This window comes from Ptychodera flava (genome assembly GCF_041260155.1).
Source record: "Ptychodera flava strain L36383 chromosome 3 unlocalized genomic scaffold, AS_Pfla_20210202 Scaffold_27__1_contigs__length_13241970_pilon, whole genome shotgun sequence".
NCBI lineage: Eukaryota > Metazoa > Hemichordata > Enteropneusta > Ptychoderidae > Ptychodera > Ptychodera flava.
Window position 1 is genome coordinate 9,028,411 of NW_027248281.1, and position 15,709 is coordinate 9,044,119.

Consider the following 15,709-nt stretch of genomic DNA (forward strand, 5'->3'; position numbering starts at 1 on the left):
CAATTTGAACTGCCACGTCGACAGGTAGCAGCTAGCTGCCGGTGTTAGCTCCGTTGCTGTGAAATCGCTGTCATTTTTACACAAGAAATCATGACTTTGGTGTGTTGTGAGAACGATTCAGACGTCACAAAATGAGTTGAGTCTGTAAAATACCATTGTAGCGGATTCTTCTGCATGTCCTGGAACACTGGCGAACTCGACGGCATCACTGCATGAGTTTGTAGTATTGTACCACCAGTGGTTGACACGAATTCAAATGTTGCCATGTAATGGCAGCAGAATGATGACAAAACCACCCTTGATGCCATCTACATTACTCAGGGTAAGTGTAGCTTTAGCCCTGCGGACAGGTCTGTGTTTTCCTGGCATTGTACGGCCACAGCCACAGCCCTGCAACGGTCTATGGAGATAACTGTGTTCTTGCAGCGAGATTCAAAATGGCGACCTCCATGGGCAAAGTGGTAAACAACCTGTCGAGTACGTTATGTTTCAGAAAACGAACGGCTTTGGACGTTAGGAGAAGTTCATCGCATCTTTTCTTGGGTCGGTTAGGAGGTAAAGGTAGGCAGGGAAAGGATTTTGCCCCGATAGAGCAGAATTTCGGCAAAAAAGACCGTGTTTTCGTTGCAGTCCGGATCAGCCCCAGTTATCTCCATAGACCGTTGCAAGGCTGTGGTGGAAGCCGTATAACGCCGAGAACACACAGACCTGTACGCAGGGCTACTGTTGCTAAATCATTTGTATTTCTGTGTTGTTATAAAATGCATTGGCAAAATTGAATTCAATCAGACAGCCAAGCCAAGAATTGTGGTTAATTTTTCTATGGTTGTAACTTGGGGGCAATTTTTAGCGTTTTTGGTCAAAAAATCATTTTGTTTTGAAAATTTATATTCACGATCCTTGGGTTGACCTCTGTCAGATTTATTAAAATTGTGGTGATATTTATTTATCTGTGTTTTTGGCAATTTCTCTTATTTTTTTTGCTCTGCTGTCTAGGATTCAGAGCTTATCAAACAGGCTACTTTCTCAGTTGTCATCTGTCCATCTGTCGTCCGTCAACAATTGCCTTCTCCTCTGAAACCGTAAATCCGATTGCTTTGAAATTTGATAATTATTCACTTGGTGTGACTTCACTGCTCATGTAGGCACAAGTCAAATTCCAAAGCTGGCTATCACCACAGTAGAGGGGCTGTCTATCACCATGTGTGTCGATCAAAGGCTGATGATAGGGGCAAAGTAGTTTTTGAAAGACAAGATATGACAGAATATTTCCTGAGAATTCATAAACTTAACAATAAATCAGGCTACAAAAATAACAAAATTGTAAATGGCCAATCATGCATTTAATTTTTATATTTGTTCTCAATTTATGAACATTATGAGCGACAGCGAGAGCACAGATGATAGGGGTTTTTTTTATAGACGAAATATTTCATTAGATCAAGCAGATTATTTCAGTATACTAATGTATAACTGGACAGATTTCATTTATCAACAGTAACAATAGTGATTACACGTGTGAAGGACATGTTTTCAAACAATGCACTGTACTTTTTAAGGATTCTGTGGGGAGCAGAATATAAACAAAAATGGCACTATTGCTAATCATGTGTTTTTACTTCACCTTTTTTCTCAAACAGAGCTTTGTTTCACAAAAGTAAACAACTACGAGCTGGGTATCAAAGACTGACCCATAACCTTGAAGCATTAAATGGTAAGTAAAATTCAACCTTAGGATTCCTAAATGAATAGTACTCTCAGTGAGTCTGTGCAACTCGAGCTTGGCTTAAAGAGGGAGTTTTCCAAGGATGATATTTACATATGTTCTCGCTTGAAGGTCAATTATACCGGAAAAGGCATTTATAACTTGCGCAGATTTTTACAAATAAGATAAACTCTGTGGCAGAAGTTGCATTATCGGGCTTCATCATGGGAAAAGCTGCCAAGATTGGTGCTTCATCAGGTCATATGGCAGGGACCATCTTCCAATGGGTATGGCATTGTCATTCACGTTTACACCAGGCTTTGTGTATTTACATAACTATTGTGTATTTTTTTATTTGAAATTGTGACTCACCACGCTATACGATTATTTTTAATTATTTTGTTTATTATTTGTATATTGGGGTGAGTCACAACTTCTAACCCCCAAAATTGCATTTCTCTGGCTGCATCATTTGTATGACTGATCCTCATTACCAAAAAGTCAATTCGTAAGTTGGCGGCTTCTGTGCAAGTCCCTGCTGGGTCACTTTTCATTTCATTTACCACATTTACTATGCAAATACTCACAGCCTTGCATGAATGTGAGAGAGTGGACAATGCCATTACCAATCAGAAGATGCACCCTGCCATATCATTTGATGAAAGCGGCAAGCTTGGTCTATTTTTCTCATCATTCAAAATACATTTAATTTATGAAGCCCAAAAATGCAACTTCTGCCACCATTTTTATCCATTTTGTAAAAATTATCAAGTTATAAATGGCAAAAATGGCAATTCTTGAATAAGTGACCAAAAACAAATATTAAAAATCTTCTTTGGTGAACTCGCCTTTAATACAAAACTACCTTTTTCCTATGCTGCGTTCCAATTTGACTTGAGAACGTTCATGTACATATGCAATGAAGTGTACTCAAACCAAATGAGTGGACATTACATAGTAGACTGTGTATAATTTTAATTGAATTATACCAATAAACATTTACTTTGCTTGATCCTTAGCAAATCATACAATATTGACTCATGAAGTTTAAATTGAGGTAATAACATACTTGGATAAAATGTTCTGGCATATATACATTAAGATCAAGTACAGATCAATTTTTATGGCAACGTTTCTGTCTTATTCCGTACATGAATAACTTTAAAGATTCATTGACTTAATAAAGAGGGAAATCAACATTTTTTCCTGCGGGATAAATCATCTGAAAAAAACAAATTTTGTTTAATGCCATTGATTCTACTGTCTATGGATATACTAGTTTGAAGGTATTTGCAATATGAACAGATTTATACTTGTACAACAAATCACATTGGATCATTCGCAAATTGAGGGTATATAATAGTTTCTTTATTTTCTGACTACATGCAAATTTCATTCTTCAATGTTTGATAGCTGTTGAAAGAGTCAAAATTGTCAGCTTTTAGCAATTCTAACATATTACATATTTTTGTTATAAACTTAATAAGCTTTATATCTTACTTGATGTTTTTTATTTTTTCCAGCTTATGCATAGGACAACCTCAAGATGACAGGTCAAGCAATAACTGAAACCATAACAGACAATCACAGCTTACACTTTTAAACAGAGCTCATGGTCATGGCAATATGAAGTTCTTGACTTTATGGACACTTGAACATTTTTTCAACTTAACAGTTTGATGTTGATTATGTTGATCGGCTTTCAAAGTCTGGTGGATTAAATTTTGTTCCTACCAAATTTTTTAGCTCTCGCATTATTTTTGTTTGTGCAGAAGAGTGTTCTGAAGTGGTAAGGTGATGGCAGTTTCTCAGCAGCAGTGATAAAAAAGTTTCAAGTTGTTGGGGTGACTATAATTCAGAGTGCAGAAGGTAGGTTGATTTTATAAAGCACAGCATTAGGAAATCTGCCCAGGCAGCTAATTGCCAGGCAGAGTGGCAGCTTACCTGTTAATCTTTCCAGAAGAGATCCAGAAAATCTAATCCTGGGCTCTCCGGGAAAGATTTTCCAGGAGCTCTTGTGCCCTTGAGGGACCTTCATGGAAGAGGATAGATTCTTGATTGCCAACATGTCAGAGATGTGTTGTGTTCATGTGACAAACATGTTGCATTGAACAGCACAGATTTTGGGTGTAGCTGCCTGGATTTCAAGCCATACATGCTTCTAACATGTATTGTTCATGTTGTCAATACATAACGAAAAGTTAAAATCAATATGGTCAGACACATGTTTTGAAACCTGTAGGTAACATGTATATGACACATGTTTCTTACAAGTAAGAAACACAATGTAAATGGGTGTCAGTTCGGTAAGGGAACCGAATCTAAATATTCGTAGGGGAAGAAAACCTTTCCCCCTTGAATTGTCCGGGTACGTAAGTGACACCATCCATCCATCCTCTGGCACAGTCTTTGCCAACTTATCCAACGGATCTTTCATTAGTTGTAAACTATCCATAAACTTTATCGAAAAGAAACGTTTCACCACCTTCCTCTTTCGGTTCGGCCACTCTCCACCGACAATGATTGAAGCACTGAAGATAAATGTTTTCATAAGACCCATGATTCCATTGGTATTTTTAGCTATTATTTTCGGCTCTGGGCGACCGGTATCGAATTCGTGTAACTTTTTTATAATAAAACTGCTATCATACCCCTTGAAGTTGTGAAAGTAGATAGGAATGGTTCTCGACGGGCGGCACCCTTCACAATAAAAAGTCGTAGGATCCTTCACTACTCGGTATCCGGCGGGCGCCGCACATGCAATGCAAGTCTGGTGCTTCGCCTCTTTCATCGGTTTTATTTTACAATAATATATTCCCGAATAATACTCAGCCATTTCCTTCATTTCCTTGAGAAATTCTGTAACACAATCTGTACCTGTGAATGTTTTTTTATCAAAAATTTCCGGCTCGCCTTCGGGGCCCCATCGTTCAATAATAACATACGAAAGACAAATTGGAATGTGCAGGCCGGTATCCTTCTCAATAATTGCCTCAGTATCTGCATACACGACGTAGGGGCAAGGAACCTTCTTCTTATGTCCTTCGAATTGACACACTCTCTTAGGAAAAACTGCCTTAGCCATGTCTGTTCCACAATACTCCTGATGTATTTCCAATTCTTCTTTCTCTGCAAACCCTTTCCCACAACTTAAACAACAACACTTCCGTCTGTGCTCATTCTTACGATCATTACGAGAATTAAGAAGACGATTTAATGAAGTAATTGGCACGAAGTGACCGTCTCCGCCCGCTTCACTTACTATTAGTAAGATATTGGCTACGGAACATGCATCATTGTTACCATGATATATGATTGGTATGTCGCGCGATTCAGTATCATTTTCGTGAATCGACCATACTTGTAACTTAACTCTCGGATTTTGCCGCTCGAACTTCTCGAATATGGTCACATCTTCTATAGGTGTAGGAAATGGAATACCATCCCAACAGTAATCAGTAATAAACTTGGTGTACGTATTCCAGTTATTTCTTACCTGACCTCCCTTCTTCTTGCAAAACTCCTTGTCACTTGACTTTATACTCGCTACAACTGAGTATTGGAAGCAGCGACCGGTGTCACTACCATCAGGGCCTTGGGCGAAGAATCAGATTACTAACACAATGCTTATTTTTTAACCATTCAGGCAGTTGAATCGGGCTATCGCGTGTCGAAGGGATGCCCGCGCCCAGTCGAAGTTTTAACAGAATTACTCTAAAATTAAGGATCTTATCGAAAACTAGACCAGAACCTTCAAGTTCAATATATTCAAGCGCATCTTCGTATTTAATTATTAAGTCTTTTTTCATCTTAGTCTCCTGTCCGCCGTATTTTGTGTATATACCTTTCAATTGTTTATACAATTTACGAATTTGTGGCTTACTTTTCTCGTCTTTGGGATCTAATAAACTGACTTCCATCATTGTTAAAACTTTATACATCTTTCCCTTCTCGGCCATACCTTCGATATCAATCTTAGCGATGTCCTTGACTCGCTCGACTTCAGGAAAATCTTTTTCTAAATCTCCCCTGCCGAATGCTACACGTAAGCGGTGCTGCTTTTTATGATAATAAGTTGTAAGCTTCCGAAGAAAATCGGAATGGTCCCCTTCGGCCTTCCATTTCTTTATTAATATGCCTCTGATACCATTGAAATCTATCCTCTGTTCTCCATCAAAGGGATCTTCCATAAGGAAAATGTTTCCCGCCGAATCTGTTATCTCTGATCGATACATAGTGTATAGGTAATTCTGAGTATCTAGCCCTCTATTTAAATCGAGTTTAAGTATATCGGATAATTGACTTATCTTATATTCATTCACGACTGGCTCCATTGTACTGGTCCTTATATACTATACTAAAATTTTCTTAAAAGAAAATATTCTACGATGTGTCATCAAAATCCACTATAATATTTTTGGCAGCATTTATTTGTTTATATATCTCGCCTAATCTTTCTAAGTCGACTAGTTCTTCCGCATCTTGAATTTCTGGTTTATTAGGCGCAGCACAAAATAACCTCTCAACAGTGAAAGAAAGAGCACGTTTATTTAAGCGCGGTTTAAATGCTAAGAATTCTATCTTACTACCTTTCCTGATATTACGAGGTACAATAGCAGGATTTTCTCGGACTGGCAATGGACTCACTGCTTTAAAACCGCAGTCAATTTCTTGAACCATATCAATACATGTAGCGAAATCGTGAGCTCCTCTTTTAAACCGAAATTTAAAATACGCCACGCCCTGTGCCTCGCTCCCTCGCTTCTGATACACTTTAGATGGATTGTAAAATCCGCAGGAATTCGTTCCGATAGGATTCTTGGAGTGAGCGGCCAGGCTTGCAGCATAACTTTTAGCAGTGCTTGCATCGAAACTTTCACCTAAGGTACGGAATACTATTAAATCGGTAAACTTTTGAAGACTCGGTTGCCAACGGACACACATTTCATCGCATGTAGCTGGGTCTTTAGAACCATATTTAGGCCCGATGTTGAAAACCACTTCTAGCTCACTGTCTACGTATATGAAAGGATCTACCAAAGATTCACCAAATATGAGTTTGCCGTCACTGATTTGGACGTCTTCTCCAGTTTCAAGTATTTTTATTGCATTTGAAATAGAAAGGATTGCCATTGTCTTATAGTAATATATCTTTACGAAATAATTTTAAAAAAATTTTTTCTATGATATAGTATCCCCAAAATGTCATACATATTCATAAATGGACCAACTGGAAGTGGTAAGAGTTACGATGCAGTAAATTTGGCGGAGGGAGTTGCTACGGTGACTCACGTACCAGAATTTGACACTAGTTTTTCCAGCAACATTGCCGACTTTTATAATGGGTGTGTCGTTTCGATTGCCATTTTCAGAATCAGTTTATAGAACATACTCTTAGTTTACAATGTCAGGCTGGGAGGGCCCCCGCTGGGAGGGTTCCCCTTCGAAACGCTACATTATTTGTGACTCTTCCATAATTCAAAATCTAACTTTTTCTCGAATCCGAGGCGTTTCCGTGGCAGCGGAAGAAAAAAGATTGTTTCTAGAGCATTTGATCATTTACATAGTTTCATTATCATATTCAAAGATATGCCTTGGGATTATTGAGGCAGAATGTGTTGACTCGAGCCAGACAATATGAAATTGCTGCCTTAGAAGAACTAGAAGAGATTCACAACAAGTTCAAACAGACTTTCTTAGAAATTTGTAATGACTACAGACTTCCATGTTTGGTAATTCATCAATCTCTTACGCCTGCCCTTCTCAAGAATATACTTAATCCAACAATGATACCGAGACAGTCGGACCAGTAGATTTTCCACGAGCTTTTGACTTTGGAATTGCATGGAGCGGCGGCAGCCAAGGATTTTTAATAGACGGTTTCAGCAAGGAGGAACTTGAAAAAGCTTATTATCCACCTGGACAAGAACAACTAGAACAACCTCGAGTCTCACTCAAGAACCTACACAAACTTCTTAATGCTTGTGAATCTGTGCACGCTTATAATGCTCCGTTTGACTTACGGGCACTTGATATGATGAAACCTTACGGTTCTGTAAGGGACTTTGAAGTTACTTGTCTATGGCTCATGTCAGTTGTGTACATTATACTTCAACCAGAACTTATAGATAAAGCTGAAAAAGGGGGACTCGAAAGAACGGACAATGGCAACATGCACAGTCGCTTTGAAGATCTTGCAAACTTAATATGTGGCTCCGGATCCGGATCCTCCCCCTCCCCTGTACCACCTCATCCACATACTGCCGAAAAAGATGCAGTAAGTGAACATTACTTACGACAGTACATGATAAATACTTGGCCAGGTGGTTGGAAGCGGGGTGGTAAACTGACACTTTCGGCTTTCAAGAAATTAAGACTTTTTCCATGGTACTTATTGAATAACTTTCGTAAATACTTGCGTTAGTACTTACGTTAGTACTTGACAAGTACCAGCACAGGAACTTACGAAGTTCTAATAACATTTTCCTCTGGCTCCCAACTATTGAAACTTTCTGGATAACCTTTCCATTTTATCAGATAATATTTCTTTCCTCTAATTTTTTTCGTCTTCAAAATTCGTTCTACTCTGTACAGCTCGTCGAGACGTTCCGAAAGGGCACTCTGAAGTTCATCAGAATAGAAAGTGCCGAGTATTTCCTCTCCATTCAGATCTTTTATTTTGTAAACTGGTGGTGTTCCTAGTCCAGCTGCGTACACCACTTTTGAAACTACGAAAATCTCCTCTGTCCAATTTGGTAAATATCCCTTCTTAAAAGTGGTCTTGTATTTTGTAATTCGGACCCGTTCTCCCGGCTTGAATTCAGGGTCAGCTCCCAGGGCTGCCAACTCAGGGTAAAGTGTATAAAATGCCTGCCAATCGTTCTCCTCTGTTACGTCGACGGGTTTCATTTTGATACTTCCGTGTACGGTGTTATTGTAATTCTCAAGAAGTTCTGGTAGAATGGGGAGCCAGGAACGTGTCTGTTTATATGTAAAGTATTTCCACATCATCGTCTTGAGGGTCCGATTAAAACGTTCAACAACACTAGCTTTTTTGTCACTGTAGGTGTGGAACCAGTGAATGCCTGACTCCTCCAACCACCCCTGCATTTTTCGGTTTGTAAATTCCCGCCCCTCATCTGTCTGAAGTTTGTCGGGTTGCCTCCCGGATTTCTTAATTATGTCTTGTAGCGCCTGTAACGTGTGTTCAGCCGTTTTTGACTGTATCGGCCTGGCCCATGCGTATTTACTGAGCACATCGATTACTGTTAGCATGTATCGAATGTTTCGATTCTCTTTTGCGAATGCTGCAGGGAATTCCACAAGATCAGCCTGCCAAAACTCGTCCACCGATGTTACGAAAACGCGCCTCCCGCCACGAGTACGAGGTACCGGTTTATGTAGATTATAAGTTAGCTGAGTTTTTAACCAGTCCTGTACCTCTTTCTTAGTAATTTTTAACCCGCTGGAGCGTGCTGCGTCATATAATTTTTGTACACCTCCAAAACCAGTTTTCGGGTTGTAATATAATTCTCTAAGAGTGCCTTCGGTGTCGCCTTCCATGATTAGCTATATTAAACGAAAAATTGAATGTCGTACGGATGCCGTAAATGAAATACTAGTTTACTGAATGGTATACTTTTCAATTGTCTGACCAGGTCCGTGGCCTCCCGTTCTGACACCTCCATTCCATATTCTTTAATAATAGTTTTGTTGTCTGTCTTGCTCGGTGTGTAAAATAGTACTAACATCTGTATGTTTTCCCTAAATGGTTTACTAATACTAGTATATTGCTGAGTCAGAACCCAGACAGATAATCCGTCGTGTCTTGCGCTGAAACCAAGTTTGACTAAAACATCACTGCGCTTCTTCATATCTTTGGACGAGGCGCAGTCGTCGAGGATTATTAAAGTGTTCGTGCCGGCCCATTCCTTATGCACGAAGGCTAGTGTATCATCCACAGCATCGAGTCCGACCGGAAACACAAACACGTTGTCATCGGTGAAAATGAATCTTTTATTGTACGTTTTATTGTTCATGAATGTCGGACAAATGAAAACTATATATTCGAATTTTCCTAGGTACGGACCGGTGAGGAGATCCATTACATATTCTGTTTTGCCAGAATTTGTCGGTCCAGTTACAATCATGTTGAATGGTGGGGTCGCATACATCGGATCTATATACTGTACATGAATGAACTGATTATGAATCTCTTCTAGTTCTTTTAAGGTACTGGCTCGAGTTAGAATATTCCACCTACAATAGTAATGAATATGGCTAAAGATAACAAACCAATTTTACCATATTCGTGAATAGTGTCTGCGCCGGTCACGGCTGCTGCCTTCCGTTCCGAAGCGTTCCGAAGGGACGATAAGGAATCCGAGGTGACCCTCCGGCTCGTCCTGCCACTTCACGGGATCCTCCCCCTTCCATCTCATGTATAGCACTTTCTCGACCTTCGTGTTTATATCACCGTTCACCCGAAGGTCATAGATTCTGTTGCATATTGCAATTCATTATTATAACCCGAGATTGCCGGGCCCGAAAGAATGACCATCTCAGACGGTAAGAGAAGTAAATTGGGTGAGACTGCCATATCAAGTTTGACACCAGTATTCATTATTGTGTCTTGGTATCGCCGATAACTGATTACTTTGTCGGTATTACGAATTTCATCTTCGAGGAGAACGCCGAATTCTTTTCTTACTTGCACTGCACTGCCAGTATCACCTACTATGGTACTGCGAATATTTGCTTGTGCGCGAGTATGCAATATACGTAGGCTTCAAGGCTTTCATTGAGGCGAGCGAGACTGGCCTTTGTTAGTCCCAAGTCTCCCTTCAGAGGAATGAAACTATTATATTGTCCCTCCGATCCATCACTTCGGAAGAAATAGTAGTGTGGTCGGTCTTTGTCGGACAGTACATGTTTTTTCTTTCCAAAAATTGTATGTGTATAGAAAACGCCTCCGTCGGAGGAGAGGAAAAAGTCATGACCGTTGTATATCGCTTTTGGCTGTCGAACGGGGCCACGATTAGTGTAATATTCATAACCATAACCAAGACCTGAGTTTTGACCTTTTCGATAACGAAAGTCGGACTTCGTTGGGCTTCCAAATTCTGTACATAGAAGTTCATATTGGACGAGATTGTATGGATTGTCGCCGGCTTTGAAGGTGGGGGTATCGTCTGGAAGTGCAACGCCCATTTCATGAAGAATACGACGTATTGTAAAATATACATGGAAACGGCAGAATGATCGTATTTGTGGTGGAAATTTCTTATCGACGAGATGGGCGAATGATATACCACAACCAGTAGTGCTGCACCATACGGCGAAATTTAATTGCTGGTCCCAGTATTTCATGTGCGGACCGCCCAGCCAGACATTACTTTCTTTAGCTGATCGATGAGTGATTACATTATCTTTAAATATATCCCGTGGATGAAAAGTAAATTTATCTGTCGGCGTTACATATATTTCTAAGTCCATGAGAATAGGTTTTATTCCCCCATTCGGTTTGGAAGGAATATCAGCATGCTGTACTGTCGGTATGCTCGTCTTATTCAATTGAAAAGCAACTGGGAATAGGTCTGTACTCATTATTGTGTTTCTATATACAGATAGATTTAAATGGAGGAGAATTTTCCCGGAATCCCTGTCGGAATCATACTACATTCCAGACTATGACTGCAAACAATGGAGAATTTAATAAAGTCATCGGCAGCGGCAAATACACGTTCCGAAGGGGCACTACCTTCGGCGCCTTCGGATGCTCGATCCATAATAGAGACTAAACGTGAAAAAATACTCTGGGTCATCGCAAGTGGCCAAAGTAAGTTATTTTTTGATAAGGAGATTTCAGTTGCTGGCGTAGAAAAATGGGAAGATGAAACGGTGAATAAAGCATTTAAAGTCTATGAAGCGAAATACAGTTCTCTTATAAGTGATACCATCACTCAAAGTTTCATAGATCTAGGAGCCCGTGCAATAAGTCAGGTAGTTCCAATCGATGATCGAGATAACTATGCCACTGATCTTAAAAAGGATTTTATTCTAAACAGTGAAATAAAACGATTATCAGGACGGATAGCCTACACATGGGGGCCCATACTTGCTCTAGTTTCCACCGGTTTAATTACGGGTAAACATTTAAATTTTTAAAAAATCGGGCTTAATATAATACCCGAAATAAATGGATTCAACTTCGCAAGCACCGACTCAGCAAACGGCTACGCCAGGGACGACCTTACCAGAGACGACCCTACCACCACAAGCCCCTCCGACACCTCCGACACAGCGCAACATAGAGAAAATTACGTTACCGACGAAGCATCCAGGGAGGGTTGCTGCGGGCAGGCGATTAGCGGAATGGAACAGGCAAAACAAGGAGAAGAAGCGTCAAGCAATGGAGGGGAACGATGCGGTAGCGAGCCCCTTTCGGGACCCCTCTCAGAACGGTTCCGATAGGGTACCGCCTACAACGAAAGAACAGGGTGATAGCTGGTATAATAAATGTTATCTTGTTTTAGGAATTATAGGAGTTTCATTGACTGCATTAGGGCTATATTTTAGGCGTGCTCGGCATAATTGTCCCGTTAAGTCCTATACATTGCATGAGATGGAGCAATACATAATTTTATTTATTATGACTAATGTTAAACCTGTTAAAAATATCCAAAGCTGTTCTCCAACTCCCCATATTTTTATTTTTATTTTTCTATTTTATATACTAGTCAGCAATGATGGATACTAAAACAGTTGTAAACACAATGTACGATGGTATTGTAATCGCAGGACTTGCGATAGGATATCTAATGATCTCCAGCAAATTTCTGAAAATAGAGGTGGGTGATCCAAGTCGACCAAATTTAATTCGATTGGCAAAATTAGGCGGTGCGACTGCTGCCGCGGTTGCGACCAAGATTTCCTTGAACAGAAAAATATTATTCCTGCTGAACCTTATACTTTGTAATAATATTCATCGAACACTTATACTTAGTAATATATACATACAACGCACAACGATGATCATTTGGATTGTAAGCAAAACAGGCAAACCGGTTACTGTTAATTTTAACCCTAGTATTGACATGACACAGTTTACGAAGATAAGACTGCTAGAGTGTGGACTATATAATTCATGGCATAACATAACGAGGGCGAATAATGTACTAAAATATCAAGAAGGAAACGACCCAAAAAATAAGACAACAAAATCAATACGTCCGGGTAACTACAATATTGATACGTTAAACAAAGCAATCGGGTTGAAGCAAAAAATTAATTTTGAAAAACATCTGCCGACAAACCACGTTCTTCTAACTTTGGCTAAAGATATTAAAGTCTATTTCAATGCCACAGGTAGCTTCGCCAACGTCGTCGGCTTTTCAGATAAGCCAGAGGACAACCCAGTTATAAAAAGTACTATGAGTTCAGGTCGAGCAGATTCTTAACAGTTACTAAATACATAGTTCATTCAGATGTCGTTGATGTTACTGGAAATTATGTTTCATTTGGCTCTGGTGAATACATACAGGGAAAATTATCGGACTGTTTACAAATACTTCCCGTCAAGGATACAAAAGAAATAAGTGAAAAGGTCACCTATGATTTTAAAAAAGAAATAAGTGAAAAGGTCACCTATGATTTTAAAAACGGGGGCGTTCCTCTTTCCATGCCATTGAGAAAAGGTTCAGACCATATGAGTTCAATGCGTATTTGGATAACAGATCAGGATGGAAAACATGATCAATTTCAATAACTGGCCAACTAGCTTTTGTATTGAATTATTGTAGCTAACCCTATCGGAAGATAAACCATCCCACGACCAATCCTCCAGCAATATAAATCATTTCATATTTCTTTTGCTCAGGTCTGGGCTGATAATAATCTGAGAATTGAACTGGCCCTTCGGAAACCGTTCCTAAAGGGGTCTGACGTAGAGTTACTTTGCACCGCTTCTGCTTCTTCCAGGATTTCTGCATCTGTATCTCTTAATTCTGCCGCAGCATGCGCGTCCTTTGCCTGATTTTCTCTTTCCCAGTCAGCCTGTAGTAATCTTTTTTCTGACCAGACGTTGCGATCATGTTCAAATTTTTCTAATGCTTTATCATGTCGGACCTTTTCTTCAATAAGAGCGTCACCATTACCAGAAAGCTTTTGTCCGATAATATTTCCTCCTGTGAATGCCGTTGCATTTAATACAGCACCGAGAACTGTCATTCCTATAGCTGAAGCCATGGTTGTATATTATTACAAGGTATTATTTAATTTTCACTGTATATAGGTCCCTACGGAGTATGTCTGGTCCAAGTAACTTCGGTCTAGGTGCAATTCACGTACAAAATCTTGAGCTTGAAGATCTGAGTGATGTTAAAGTTAACAATAATACTAAGATAGCAGGTAATCATAATAAGGATTACGTCCTTTGTTATAAGGACCGCGAGAAACAATTCGTGTTATCGCCAGCGACAGCACAGAAACATGAACATGCTGTAGAATTTTCCGAACTTAAAGACATTGATGAGTCCATAATAGACGCTACAAAGGCTTCAAATGATCCTACTCCTTTTGCTCTGACATGGGATGGGGATAGTCAGAAATTCATGCCTTATAATGTACCGCATAACATCTTAGATATATTGGATAGTGAAATTGTAGGTGAGGTTGATGAATTGCCTGGGACTCCGAATGTGATTTATTTTGATAGCAATGTAAACAAATATATATTATCCAATTTTCGCCTTTATCTTAAGCCTAATAACCCATACATTACACTACTCGGTATACCGGTTCACCTTAAAATTAGTCCTCTTAATACAATAATGAAGACAGATAATACACTGCGAAGGTGGATAAATAATGGGGAGAATTATTGTTCATATACAGCTAGCAGGGTTCCAGTAAGATTATTTTGGGACACCACTTTAAAGAAACTGGGTCTGAAAAGTGTGGGGGAGGAGACAGCTGAATTAACTTTACAGACAGCCAATCAACAGATGACTGATAATATGAAAATAATTGAGCATGGTACAGTTGTTATCAAATGTATAAAATTAGGTACAGGAGATGATGATTGATGATTTAGTAGGAAATATTGCTTTAAAAACAGATTCAAGAACGAGTTGCACTATTTTCATAACTATTGATAAAAATCGAAAAGATTTAGATATTTTTACTCATACCGTTCCGACAGGGGAAGAAAGTAGTTCCAACAACATTTCATTTGTTAAAAAAGATACAACTACTTACACTTTAGATATCAGTACCATTTATCTAAAACGTCTCATATTGTTTGAAGTAATGGTTTTCCGACATATTTTAAGTTCAGAGGAAAATTCTAAAATTTTATCTATCGTGTGAACAAGTTCGTACCGATAAGTAGCCATATCAATAACAAAGCCCGTTCCGGCTCCGGGGGTTACCGCATATTGGAGCAGTTCTGGGAATTATTTTTTCTTTTTAGTATAGTATATATTGATGTTAGGTGCAGTCATAGCTAGCGCTGAGTGACCTTACTCAGGAACTCCCTCTTTACGCGCATGTGCGTAAGAGGGAGTTCCCTTGTAGTTATTTCGAATAAAATGGGTTAAAAGTTTCGTCCGAAAATCCAATAATTACTTACTACTTATACAATAGAAGTTTAGGCTATATCTCGGAAATACCCATAGTTGTTTGGAGGATGAAACTAGCCGTTTTGCAGTGCCTGACGTCTTTTTAGTCATTTATTATATTACTTCTCACAAAGTGTGAACAATAAATAATTACAGCAAAGAAAGGATGGATGAACAGTCTAATATACATTACATTTGCTTTTTTGTACTTCCCACACAAGTTCTGTAGATAACATTGTAGATAAAAAGAACCGACTCATTTGAGTGTTTGGATACGGAGGTGCCGAAGTACTTATCATGTTGATGATATCTAAACAGCTTGCTGTCGGTCTATGTCAACACTCTAGGTAGACGAAACATTAACTCGATGAATGTAGACAGAGGC

The 15,709-nt window shown here is 39.3% G+C and overlaps 1 long non-coding RNA gene across 1 annotated transcript; it reads left to right on the plus strand.

Annotated features, from left to right (window-relative positions):
- On the plus strand, positions 1 to 3,443 carry LOC139126338 (uncharacterized). Its single transcript, XR_011550540.1, has 3 exons — positions 1 to 322; positions 1,641 to 1,714; positions 3,229 to 3,443. It is a non-coding gene; the product is annotated as an uncharacterized lncRNA (long non-coding RNA).
- Positions 3,444 to 15,709: the final 12,266 nt, after the last annotated feature.